At 42.9% G+C, this 13,785-nt stretch overlaps 1 long non-coding RNA gene across 1 annotated transcript; it reads left to right on the forward strand.

Annotated features, from left to right (window-relative positions):
* Positions 1-9,789: 9,789 nt before the first annotated feature.
* On the forward strand, positions 9,790-12,943 carry LOC129022560 (uncharacterized). The gene is made up of 3 exons (XR_008496465.2): positions 9,790-9,994; positions 10,106-10,248; positions 12,442-12,943. It is a non-coding gene; the product is annotated as an uncharacterized LOC129022560 (long non-coding RNA).
* The last annotated feature ends 842 nt before the right edge of the window (positions 12,944-13,785 follow it).

Here is a 13,785-nt window from a genome sequence, read left to right on the forward strand (position 1 = left end):
CTATTGCTGTCATCTGGGAGCCTCCCCTTCCCTTGTCTGGGCCCTTATCCCTGCCCACAGCTCAGGAAACTTCTGTCTTCAAAGTCTCTTCCTCTGCACAATTTGGGATGAACTGTTTCTTAGTGTATTCTTATCCCATACATTGAGCAACTCTCCTTTTGTGTGTATATAATTTAGGAATCTTTTGTGTAAGTACAAAATGTGTGTGTACATATTTTTCTTTTCTCCCTTTTATTTATTTAAACAATGTTAAAACAATCTGTGCCTCTTAATTTTACATTTTCCTCAGGTGCTGAAATAACAACTAAAAGTTGCTTGTATCTGCACTGTGGTTTCTGTGTGTGTTTGCCATCAGGGGAAACTTCTTTAAATAAAATTTACATAAATTTAAACAACAAACACTATCTTAAACATAATAACAAAGGTTTTAGTTTTATTTTTTAATTTTTAATTTAAATTGAATTTAATTTTTTTATTTATATATTTATTTATTTATAAATTTTATATATATTTTATTTATATATTTATATATTTTTATTTCCATAGGTTATTTCCATAGGTTTGTTTTTATTTCCATAGATTATTGGGGAACAGGTGGTATTTGGTTACATGAGTAAGTTCTTTAGTGGTAATTTGTGAGATTTTGGTACGCCCATCACCCGAGCATTATACACTGCACCCAATTTGTGGTCTTTTATCCCTCACCCCTTCCCACCCTTTCCCCCCAATTCCCCAACGTCCATTGTGTCATTCTTACGCCTTCGCATCCTCACAGCTTAGCTCCCACTTATGAGTGAAAACATACGATGTTTGGTTTTCCATTCCTGAGTTCCTTCACTTAGAATAATAGTCTCCAATCTCATCCAGGTCATTGTGAATACCATTAATTATTATACACACACACACACACACACACACACACACACACACACACATATACATATATCACAGTTTCTTTATTCACCCGTTGAGTTATGAGCATTTGGGTTGGGGTTCCACATTTTTGCAATTGCGAATTGTGCTGCTATATACATGCATATGCAAGTATCTTTTTCATATAATGACTTATTTTCCTGTGGGTAGATACCCGGTAGTGGGATTGCTAGATCGAATGATAGTTCTACTTTTAGTTCTTTAAGAAATCTCCACACTGTTTTCCATAGTAGTTGTACTAGTTTACATTCCCACCAGCAATGTAGAAGTGTTCCCTGTTCACCACATCCATGCCAATGTCTATTATTTTTTGATATTTTGATTATGGTCATTCTTGCAGGAGTAAGGTGGTATAACATTGTGGTTTTGATTTGCATTTCCCTGATCATTAGTAATGTTGAGAATTTTTCCATATGTTTGTTGGCCATTTGTACATCTTCTTTTGAGAATTTTCTATTCATGTCCTTAGCCCACTTTTTGATGAGATTGTATTTTTTTCTTGATAATTTGTTTGAGTTCATGGTACATTTTAGATATTAGTCCTTTGTCATATGTATAGATTGTGAAGATTTTTCTCCCACTCTGTGGGTTGTCTGTTTACTCTACTGTCTGTTCCTTTTGTGTACAAAAGCTCTTTAGTTTAATTAAGTCCCAGCTGTTTATCTTTGTTTTTATTGCATTTGCTTTTGGGTTCTCGATCATGAAATCCTTGCCTAAGCCAATGTCTAGATGGGGTTTTCCAATACTATCTTCCAGAATTTTTATAGTTTCAGGTCTTAGACTTAAGTCCTTGATCCATCTTGAGATGATTTTTGTACAAGGTGAGAGATGAGGATCCAGTTTGATTCAGTTTCATTATCCTACATGCAGCTAGCCAGTTATCCCGGCACCATTTGTTGAATAAAGTGTCTTTTCTCCGCTTTATGTTTTTGTTTCCTTTGTTGAAGATTAGTTGGCTGTAAGTATTTGGGTTTATTTCTGGTTTCTCTATTCTGTTCCATTGGTCTATATGCCTATTTTTATACCAGTATCATGCTGTTTTGGTGACTATGACCTTACACTATATTTTGAAATCAGGTAATGTGATGCCTCCAGATTTGTTCTTTTTGCTTAGTCTTGCTTTGGCTATGCAGGCTTTTTTTTGGTTCCATATTAATTTTAGAGTTTTTTTTTGTAATTCTATGAAGAATGATGGTGGTATTTTGGTGGGAATTGTGTTAAATTTGTAGATTGCTTTTGGCAGTATGGTCATTTTCCCAATATTGATTCTACTCTTCCGTGAGCATGAGATGTGTTTCCATTTGTTTATGTCATCTATGATTTTTTTCAGCAGTATTTTGTAGTTTTCCTTATAGAAGTCTTTCACCTCCTTGGTTAGGTATATGCCTAAGTATTTTACTTTTTTGCAGCTATTGTAAAAGGGGTTGAGTTCTTGATTTGATTCTCACCTTGGTTACTGTTGGTGTATAGAAGACCTACTGATTTCTGTACATTAATTTTGTATCCGGAAACTTTGCTGAATTCTTTTGTCAGTTCTAGGAGCATTCTGGAGGAGTCTTTAGAGTTTTCTAGGTAAACAATCATATCATAAGCAAACAGCAAGAGTTTGACTTCCTCCTTCCTCTTTACCCATTTGGATGCCCTTTATTTCTTTCTCTTGTCTAATTGCTCTGTCTAGAACTTCCAGTACTATGTTGAAGAGGAGTGAGAGTGAGCATCCTTGTCTTGTTCCAGTTCTCAGAGGGAATGCTTTCAACTTTTTCCCTTTCAGTATTATGTTAATTGTGGGTTTGTCATAGATGGCTTTTATTACATTGAGGTATGTCCCCTGTATGCCAATTTTTCTGAGAGTTTTAATCATAAAAAGATGTTGGATTTTGTCTAATGCTTTTTCTGCATGTATTAAGATAATCATGTGATTTTTGTTTTTGATTCTGTTTATGTGATGTTCACATTTATTGACTTGCATATGTTAAACCATCCCTACATGCCTGGTATAAAACCCACTTGATCATGGTGGAATTTTTTTTCTTTTTTTGATAGGTCGTTGGATTCGGTTCAGTAGTATTTTGCTAATGATTTTGGCATCTATGTTCATCAGGAATATTGGTCTGTAGTTTTCTTTTTTGGTTATGTCCTTTCCTGGTTTTGGTAATAGGGTGATACTGGCTTCATAGAATAATTTAGGGAGGGTTTCCTCTTTCTCTGTATTGTGGAATAGTGTCAATAAGATTGGTACCAATTCTTTGAATGTCTGGTAGAATTCTGCTATGAATCCATCAGTCCTGGCCTTTTTTTTTTTTTTGGTAATTTTTAAATTACCATTTCAATTTCACTGCTTGTTATTGGTCTCTTCAAGGTATCTAATTATTCCTGATTTAAGCTAGGAAGGTTGTATCTTTCCAGGAATTTATCCATCTCCTCTAAGTTTTCTAGTTTATGTGCATAAAGGTGTTCATAGTAGCCTTGAATGATTTTTTTGTATTTCTGTGGTATCAGTTGTAATATCTCCCATTTCATTTCTAATTGAGTTTATTTGGATTTTCTCTCTTCTTTTCTTGGTTGATCTTGCTAATGGTCTATCAATTTTATTTTATCTTTTCAAAAAACCAGCTTTTTGTTTCATTTATCTTTTGTATTTTTTGGTTGTTTGTTTGTTTGTTTGTTTCAATTCTATTTAGTTCTGCTCTGATCTTGGTTATTTCCTTTCCTCTGCTGGGTTTGGGTTTGGTTTGTTCTTATTTCCCTAGTTACTTGAGATGTGACCAGATTGTTTGTTTGTGCTCTTTCAGACTTTTTCATGCAGGCATTTAGGGCTATGAACTTTCTCCTCTTAGCACTGCCTTTGCTGTATCCCAGAGGCTTTAGTAGGTTTTGTCACTATTGTCGTTCAGTTAGAAGACTTTTTAAATTTCCACCTTGATTTCATTTTTGACCCAATGGTCACTCAGGAGCAGATTATTTAATTTCCATGTATTTGCCTGGTTTTGAAGGTTCCTTTTGGAGTTGATTTCTGGTTTTATTCCACTGTGGTCTGAGAGAGTGCTTGATATAATTTCAATTATCTTATATTTATTAAGGCTCATTTTGTGGCCTATTATATGGTCTGTCTTGGAGAAAGTTCCATGCGCTGTTGAATAGAATATATATCCTGCAGTTGTTGGGTAGAATATTCTGTAAATAATCATTGTTTATTTGCTGACCTTCTGCCTTGATGACCTGTCTAGTGCTGTCAGTGGAATATTGAAGTCACCTACTATTATTGTGTTGCTTTCTATATCATTTCTTAGGTCTATTAGTAATTGTTTTATAAATTTGGGAGCTCCAGTGTTAGGTGCATATATATTTAGAACTGTGATATTTTTCTATTGGACAAGGCCTTTTATCATTATATAATATCCCTCTTTGTCTTTTTTAACTGCTGTTGCTTTAAAGTTTGTTTTGTCTGACATAAGAATAGCTACTCCTGCTTGCTTTTGGTGTCCATTTGCATGGAATGTCTTTTTCCACCCCTTTAACTTAAGTTTATGTGAGTCCTATGTGTTAGGTGTATCTCTTGAAGGCAGCAGATAGTTGGTGAATTCTTATCCATTCTGCAATTCTGTATCTTATAAGTGGAGCATTTAGGTCATTTACATTCAACGTTAGTATTGAGATGTGTGGTACCATTCCATTCATCAGGTTGTTTATTGCATGTATAACTTGGTTTTCTGTGTGTGTGGTTTTTTTAAATTGTATTTTTGTTGTATAGGTCCTTTGAGATTTATGCTTTAAGAAGGTTCTGTTTTGATGTGTTTCGAAGATTTGTTTCAAGATTTAGAGCTCCTTTGAATAGTTCTTGTAGTGCTAGCTTGATAGTGGCAAATCCTCTCAGCATTTGTTTGTCTGAAAAAGACTGTATCTTTCTTTCATTTATGAAGCTTAGTTTCGCTGGATACAAAATTCTTGACTGATAATTGTTTTGTTTGAGGAGGCTGAAGATAGGGCCCCAATCCTTCCTAGCTTGTAGGGTTTCTGCTGAGAAATCTGCTGTTAATGTGATCATTAATACGGAGTGACAACTTGATTGGGTTGAAGGATGCAAAGTATTGATCCTGGGTGTGTCTGTGAGGGTGTTGCCAAAGGAGATTAACATTTGAGTTAGTGGGCTGGGAAAGGTAGACCCACCCTTAATCTGGATGGGTACCATCTAATCAGCTGCCAGTGCAGCTAGAATATAAAGCAGGCAGAAAAACATAAAAAGACTCCACTGGCTTAGCCTCCCAGCTTCCATCTTTCTCCTGTGCTGGATGCTTCTTGCCCTCGAACATCAGACTCCAAGTTCTTCAGCTTTGGGACTCGGAGTGGCTTCCTTGCTCCTCAGCTTATAGATGATTATTGTGGAACCTTGTGATTGTGTGAATTAATATTACTGAATAAATTCCCATACTCATATATATCTATATATCTATATCTATATCTATATCTATATCTATATCTATATCTATATCTATATCTATCTATCTATCTCTCTATCTATCTATCTCCTATTAGTTCTGTCCCTCTAGAGAACCCTGACTAATGCAATAGGTTACCTGGTGTTTGTGCCTCACAGCTGTTAAGATTCTTTCCTTCATCTTAACTTTAGATAACATGCTGACAATGTGACTAGGCAATGATCTTTTTGTGATTAATTTCTTAGGTGTTCTTTCAGCTTCTTGTATTTGGATGTCTAGGTCTCTAGCAAGGCCAGGGAAGTTTTTCTCGATTATTCCCCCAAATATATTTTCCAAACTTTTAGATTTATATTCTTCCTCAGGAATGCCAATTATTCTTAGGTTTGGTTGTTTAACATAATCCTAGACTTCTTGGAGGTGTCATTCATATTTTCCTATTCTTTTTTCTTTGTCTTTGTTGGATTGGGTAAATTTGAAAACTTTGCCTTCAACCTCTGAAGTTCTTTCTTCTGCTTGATTCTATTGCTGAGACTTTCCAGAGCATTTTGCAGTTCTGTAAGTGTGTCCATTGTTTCCTGAAGTTTTGATTGTTTTTTATTTATGCTATCTATTTCATTGAATATTTCTCCCTTCTCGTATCTTTATTTTTTTTTTCCTTGCATTGGGTTTTGCTTTTGTCTGGTGCCTCCCTGATTAGCTTAATAACTAACTAATCTTTTGAATTCTTTTTCAGGTAAATCAGGGATTTCTTCTTGGTTTGGATGCATTGCTGGTGAGCTAGTGTGATTTTTTGGGGATTGTTAAAAAACCTTGTTTTGTCATGTTACCAGAGATGGCTTTCTCTGGTTCCTTCTCATTTGGGTAGACTCTGTCAGAGGGAAGGTCTGGGCCTCAAGGCTGTTGTTCAGGTTCTTTTGTCCCACGGGGTGTTTCCTTGATGTGATACTCTCCCTATTTTTCTAGGGATGTGGCTTCCTGAGAGTCAAGCTGTAGTGATTGTTATCTCTCTTCTGGATCTAGCCACCCAGCATCTCCCAGGCTCTGGGTTGGTACTGGGGGTTGTCTGCACAGAATCCTGCAATGTGAACAATCTGTGGGTTTCTCAGTCATGGATACTAGCACCTGCTCCACAGTGGAGGTAGCAGAGGGGTGAAATGGACTCTGCGAAGGTTCTTAGCTGTGATTAATCCACTATTTTGGTGCTGGTTGGCCTCCTGCTGGGAGGTGACACTTTTCAGAGATCATCAGCTGTGGTAGTGTGGAGAGGAACAGGCAGTGGGCAGGGCCCTAGAACTCCCAGGAGTATATGCCTTCTGTCTTCAGTTACCAGCATGGGTAGGGAAGAACCATTAGGTGGGGGCAGGGCTAGGTGTTTCTGAGCTCAGACTCTCCTTGGGCAAGGCTTGCTGTGGCTGCTGTGGGGGATGGGGGTGTGGTTCCCAGGTCAATGGAGTTATGTTCCTGGGAGGATTATGGCTGCCTCTACTGTGTCATGCAGGTTTTTAGGAAAGTGGGGGAAAGCCAACAGTCACAGGCCTCACCCAGCTCCCACGCACCCCAAAAGGCCGGTCTCACTCCCACCATGCCTCCCCGCAACAGCACTGAGTCTATTTCCAGGCAGTGGGCGAGCAGGGCTGAGAACTTGCCCCAGGCTACCCACCTCCCAGCTGCAAAAGCAAGTGGGGCTTTCGTTCTTCCCCCACCAGTGGAGTGTGCACACTGGTTTCATGCCCTCCCCCGAGTCTGGCCAGGAGACTTCTCATTCTGTTGGAATTGTTACAAAGTTCAGCTGAAGGTTTCCTTCTCCCTGTGGTTTTTTGCCAGTGCCTCTGGCAGCCCTCCTCAAGGACCCATGTGAGGCAAGGCAGAAATGGCTTGCTAGGGGATCTAGTGAGTCCACAGGGCTTTTCCTGCTGCTTCCTCTACCCCTGTATTTTGCTTGGCTGCCTAAATTGACTCACCTCCAGGTAAGGTCAGAATCTTCTCCCATAATCTAGACCTTCACACTCCCCAGTGGGGGTCTGTGTTTGGGGGTGGATGATCTCCCTTTTTCACTTCCACAGTTTGGGCACTCACAGTATTTGGGGTGTCTACTGGGTCCTGCAGTAGCAATTTGTTTTCTTCAGAGGTTCTGTGGGTTCTCTTGGCTTTCCTAATGTATTCCTGCGGTCATTGTGGAGCAAAAGTTCACAACGCAAGCCTCCACAGGCTGCTCTGTCCATCCGAGTGGGAGCTGCAATCTAGTCCTGTCTCCCATCCACCATGATCGCCCCGATAACAAAGGTTTTAAAAACGATAAAACAGAAAACAAATTATTGCAAAATGTCAGGTCCTGTAAATAAATCTATGAGTTGAGGGCTAAATTCATAAAACAAATTTTAAAAGTTTGAGTGGTGGTGTTGTTGAAGATTTTTTATTGTTGTATAAAACCAATCTAAATTTCTTCAGGTAAATATTAAGTTACTTATGCAAATTTCTAATAACAGTTCATAGCATACAGAAATTGGCCTTTATTGCTTCAGATATCTCTGGTTAAACTTAAATTATGGCTTCAGTAATAGTGAATCTTTCCTTTAAATTAAAACATAATACTTATACTATATAATCCTGGGGGGGTCCAAAGACATGGAAATAAAATAGTCATAAGAATTGAATGAAATAAAATTTTCCATGAAAAACACAAACAGAAATTATAATGCTATATCTATTTGAATAAAAGCAGTTAAATAACAGTAGCTAAACTAAAAATAGATAAATCAAGATAACTTTAAAGAGATAGCTCAGGCTGCTGTGTCTCACTGTGGCTGTGGGTGTTGAGGGCCCTGCTGCTGGGAGAGCTGAGTGAAACCTGCTGGCCCTGAATCCCTGAGCCTCACAGCACCTCACTCCTCCTTGCTGGGAACCTGATGACTCAGGGGACCTCTGGTCCTTGTGGGCCTCTGTTGGCTGTACCTGAAGCAGCAGGAGCAAAGAACCCCTAGGAAAAGGCAGGAAATTGAACTCCATGTCAGCCAGGATCTGCCTACTGCAATCATCTTCTTTCCTTAGCTCCTGGAGCTTTCTGTCAGTGGACAGAACTGCCCTCCAGCTTTCCTGAGCTCTTTCCACACAGGCAAGAATCTCCTTGTGATAGAAGGAAGTGATTCTTTCCAATTCTTTGCTGATATTTTCAGCCATCTCCTTGTAGAGGCTGCGAATCTGCTGTGTGTATTCATGTTTCTACACGCGCTCAGAAGTTTCTTCTTCATTTCTAACCTGTGCGTTTCCACCTCAGGTGATCTTCTCTGAAGTTGCGCTGTGTGTTCTTGATGTGATTCAGGTAGGATTTGAAGCTTCAGCGGCAGGTTCTGGATCCTACCTGCAAGTTGGGAATTTTCAAACTGCAAAGACGCTTTCTCAGTTTGGAGATGTTTGATTTGTCCTGTGAGCTCTTCATTCATTGCATTTTTTCCCCACAATTGTCAAGCTATTTCTTGATTTTTCTTGACTTTCACAGACACATTTAAGTCACCATCACCCACGACACTCTTCAGATCACCTTCTGACTGATAGTTGGGTGGGAGGGGCTGGGGCAGGTAGTCTTCATTTTCTGCTTTCCTCTTTAGCTGTACTTTCGAGTCCTCGCCACTGTGGTCCCTGGAGAAATCTCCCAACTGCATGGTGTCCAGCAGGTTTTCAGCCATAGATTTTAATTGGCTCATGGTATCTTTCATGACCTGTTTTATTTGTGCATTCAAAGGTTTCCAGCTTTTCTTTCTCTCCTTCCTTTCCTGTACTGTCTGCTTCCATCTTGCAATTTCTTGGTTGAGCACTTCTGGACTTTCTGCTAAATGAGTGTTTTCATTCAAACTGTTATTTCCTTCTGAAGTTTTTCTCCATCCTTCTTCGATCCTTTTAAGATGTGTCCTGAATCAGTCACTTGAGAACATTTAGGAGACTCACTTTTCCATACTTTTTTCCAGAAAGCCTCCTGTGTCCTGCAGGGAAGACCTGCTCAGGTTAGTATGAATGATTGACAAGCAGGGGGATTGTAACATTTAAGGTCTGGCTTCCCTCAAGGACTACTTGAGGGCTTCCTGGGTCTGTGTCTTTAGCCCAGTGTTCTGCCTGTCTTCTACATGGACCTCCTGAAGAGAACACTTTTTGTTCAGCTCTTTTCCTCTTCCTAAAGTGCCTTGTTTCTTAATAATTAAGACCACACAGCAGTACAAACCAGGATCTCCCAGGGACCCCTGGGGCTTATCTCATGATCTCAGCCTTCACCAGCACTGTAGCCCCAGCAGCTCCAGAGCAGCTGGAGAGACATTTGGGGACCAGCAGCCCCTCTGTGGCTCTGCCTTTGCTTGCCAGTGGCCTGTGGGCCACAACTGCCTACTCGGAACCCTGTGGAGTGTTCTGTCTCTAATGCTCACAAGTGCCTGGAAACCAGGATAGACAATCAGTTGTGCTGGGGAAGGGGAGCCAGCCAGGTTCTAGAAACAGTGTCCCTGACTTTGCTCTGCTAACTGTGCAGAGAGAGGTGATAGTCTCTGCCCAGGTCATGAGGGACCTGGAAATGGCTGATGGCACCCTGGAGCTCGGCCACACCAGGCCCAGCTGGCCCCACAGCAAACCAGAGGGTCCAAGTGGGCCCATGCCCTGTCCCTTCCTGTCCACAAGGGCCTCTCAGGGGACAGTGGTGGGGCCCGTCCCTGGGTGAGGCTCAGTCTCCTGATTTCAAGTTTCCTTCTGCACAGGGAAGCTGGGTCCTGCCCACCAAGGTCCCAGGGATCCTCCTCTGAGGCCCCCTCTCTTCTTTGGGTTTAGTCAATGTCAGCAAACGGGGAGAGGACTGAAAGGTCTCCCCAAAGGTACAAGCTGAGAGACCTGGATTTGCAATGTAAGAACCCAGGAGAAATAAGTGGAACTGACGGGGTCTAAAATGTCACGGCTATTCTGTAAAGCAGGTTTGTCCCTGTTCCATCCAAGTGTCCTGGGTGAGCAGGACTCTGCATCGGGGGTGTCAGGTTGACCCTGGCTCTTTCCCTTGTATGGTCCTGCTGTCTTCAGTACATGCCTCCCAAGGTGGCCCTGGGGACAGTCTCCAATCCACTGAGTCATCTTCAGAAGTCTGCACCTGCAGAGGGGCAGGTCCTTCTCAGCCTGGATTCCACTAAACCTCTTCCCTGGCAGAGTCAGGCTCAGAGCCTCCTCATGCAGCCCTGGACTCTGCCGGGAGCAATTAGTCTCAGAATCTTGATCTGAGAGAGAAGCCAGAGAACTGTCAGCTGGGGCCAGTCTGGGGTCCTAAGGGTGTCAGGGTTCCAGACCCTCACAGGACATAGAGGGGCAGTGGAAGTGGCCCTCCCAGGAGAAGTCAGATCCCTTGCAGGGCAGCAGGACCCCAACTCTGCAAGGGCAACTGGTTGGTCTTTTAAAAGGATCAAAATGGGTTGAAGAAATGACAATAATGCCTAGAATACCAACCTGGCACTAAAATGAGTGAAACAGAGTTACAACCAGGGACCCGAGGAAGATCCAGGATATTTTGCTGAGTGAAATAGGAAGATGCAAAAGCACACATGTAGAGAGGAATCCACAAAAATCTCAAAGGACACGTACTCATTCCCTCCTTCGAAAGCAGAATTTGAAGAAGCAGAGAGGAGCTGCTCCCTGCTCCCCTCAGCTTCTCCCCTCTCCCTTCTCCTCCCTTCTCCCTTCTCCTCTCCCTTCCTCTCCCCTCTACTCCCCTCTCCACGCTTCTCCTCTCCACTTCTCTCCTCTTTCCTCCTCTCTCCTCTCTTCTTCCCTTCTCTCCCTTCTCATCTCCTCCCTTCCCTTCTCGCCTCCCCTCCTCTCTCCTCTCCCTTCCTCTCTCCTTTCTTTTCCCCCTCTCTCCTCCTCCCTTCCTTTCTCCTCTCCCTTCCTCCCCTCCCCTCTCCTCTCCCGCTTCCCACCTCCCCTCCTCACCCCTCCTCCATCCTCTCTCCTCTCCCCTCTTCTCCCCTCATCTCCTCCCCTCCTCTCCCCCTCCCCTCTCCCCTGTCTCCTCTCCCCTCCTCCCCTCTCCTCTCTCTCCTCTCCCCTCCTCCCCTCCTCTCCCCTCCTCCCCTCCTCTCCCCTCCTCCCCTCCTCTCCCCTCCTCCCCTCCTCTCCCCTCCTCCCCTCCTCTCCCCTCCTCCCCTCCACTCCTCCCCTTTCCTGTCTGCTCCCCTCTGCCCTCCCCTCCTCTCCTTAACTCCCTCCTCCCTTCCTCTCTCCTCTCCCCTTCTCCCATTATCCCTTTCTCACCTCCTCTCCCCTCCTCCCCTCCTCTCCCCTCCTCCCCTCCTCTCCCCTCCTTCCCTCCTCTCCCCCTCCTCTCCTCCCTTCCTTTCTCCTCTCCCCTCCTCCCCTCCTCTCTCCTCTCCTCTCTCCTCTCCTCTCTCCTCTCCCCTCTCCTCTCCTCTCCCCCTTCCCTCCTCCCCTCCTCTCCCCTCCTCTTTTCTCCCCTCCTCCCTTCCTCCCTCCCGTCCCCACTCCTACCTTCCTCTCCTCCTCTCTCCTCCCCTTTTCTCCTCCTTTACCCTCATCCCCCCTTCTCTCCCCTCCTCTCCCCTCCTTTTCCCTCCTCCTCCTTCTCTCCCCTTCTCTCCCTTCCTCCCCTCCTCTCCTCCCCTCCTTTCCCCTCCTCTCCCCTTCTCTTCTCCCCTCTCTCCTCTCCCCTCCTCCCCTCTTCTCCCCTCCTCTCCTCCCCTTCTCTCCCCCTCCCCTCTCCCCTCTCTCTTCTTCCCTCCTCTCCCCTCCTCTCCCCTCCTCTCCTCTCCTCTCCCCTCCTCTCCCCTCCTCCACTCTTCTCCCCCCCCTCCTCTCTACTCTCCCCTCTCCCCTCCTCCCCTCCACTCCTCCCCTCTCCTCTCCCCTCCCCTCTGCCCTCCCCTCCTCTCTCCTCCTCCACTACTCTCTCCTCTTCTCTCCTCCCCTCCTCTCCACCTCCTTCCCTCTCTCCTGTACTCTGCTGTCTCTTCTTCCATGTTGTCTCTTCTTATATATACTTTAAATATTTTTGATTTTGTTAATACAAGTACTGTGTATGCAATTCATACCTTTTTAGCAGACAGTTCACATGGACCCAGGTTGGGGTTAACATGCAGATTGTGCAGGGGTTCCCTGCGGATGCACCCCTGTGTGCCCTGATGTGGACCTGCTCCTTCCTGGGATCCAGACAGAAACACCCTACCCCTGCACCAGCCTCCGCCTCAGCTCTTCACAGTCAGCACACCCTCCTCTTCCTGTCAGGGTCTTCTTTGCTGAGTCTGGTTATGGGATCCCTTTCCGTGCAGAGCCATGCTCCCGTGTCACTGTGTGTCACCTTCAAGCTGGCCCCATGTGTGTGCCTGTGTGAGAATATGTGTGTGTGGGTTTGCCATCGAAGGAAAACTTTTATTTTGGCTGCCAAAATTTAGAAACATTTAGAGAAAAAACAATATCTTTTAAAAAATATCAAAGGTTCAAAAAACAAGACAAGAAACAAATTGTTGTAAAATTTCAACTCCCCTAAATTTGTCTTAAATTGAACTTAGAACTAATCTAATAAAAATAGTATGAAGTTTCAATGGTGTGTTGCTGTTGTCTAGTATTTTTTGGCATTGTTTTTTAAAAACCAGTGAAAATTTATTCAGCTAAATATTACATTACTTGTACAGATTTATAATAATAGCTTACAGAAATGAACTTTATTGTTTTCCATGTTTCTATTCATGTCCAATTTTGACGATAGTTTAAATCATAGTGGACCTGTTATTTAAATCAAAATATAATACTTATGCATATAATTTTAGAGGGTCCAATGATTTGGAAATAATGTATTCATAAGAGCTATTTTAAATAAATGTATATTTAAAAATACAATTTTAGAAATTATAATGCTATAAAACTTCAGAAAGAGAAATTGCACATCACTTAAATAACAGTAGCTTAACTAGAAGATGAATGAAAATTACTTTTAAGGACGAAAACAAACAAATCATAAACTCTGAGTGAAACCTGCAGGTACCCCTGGATCCCTGAGCCTCACAGCACCTGCCTCCTCCTTGCTGGGAACCTGATGACCCAGGGGGCCCCTAGTACTTCCACTCCTTTGTGAGCTGTGCCTGGAGCAGCAGGAGCAAAGGGGCTGCTTGGGAAAGGCTGGAACTTGAACTCCACGTCAGCCATGATTTGCCTGTTGCCATCGTTTTGTTGTCTTAGCTCATGGAGCTTTATCTCAGTTAGCAGAACTGCTGCCCAGCTTTCTTGAGCTCTTCCTCATAGAAGAGAATCTCCTTTTGGTAAAAGGAAATGATTCTCTCCAATTCATTGTTCATGTCTTCTGCCATCTTCTTGTAGAGGTTGCAAATCTGCTGTGTGTAGTTCATATTTCTGCACGTGGTGGGAAATTTCTTCTAGATTTCTAAGC

This window comes from Pongo pygmaeus, chromosome 22 (assembly GCF_028885625.2).
Source record: "Pongo pygmaeus isolate AG05252 chromosome 22, NHGRI_mPonPyg2-v2.0_pri, whole genome shotgun sequence".
In the NCBI taxonomy this organism is placed as follows: Eukaryota; Metazoa; Chordata; class Mammalia; order Primates; family Hominidae; genus Pongo; species Pongo pygmaeus.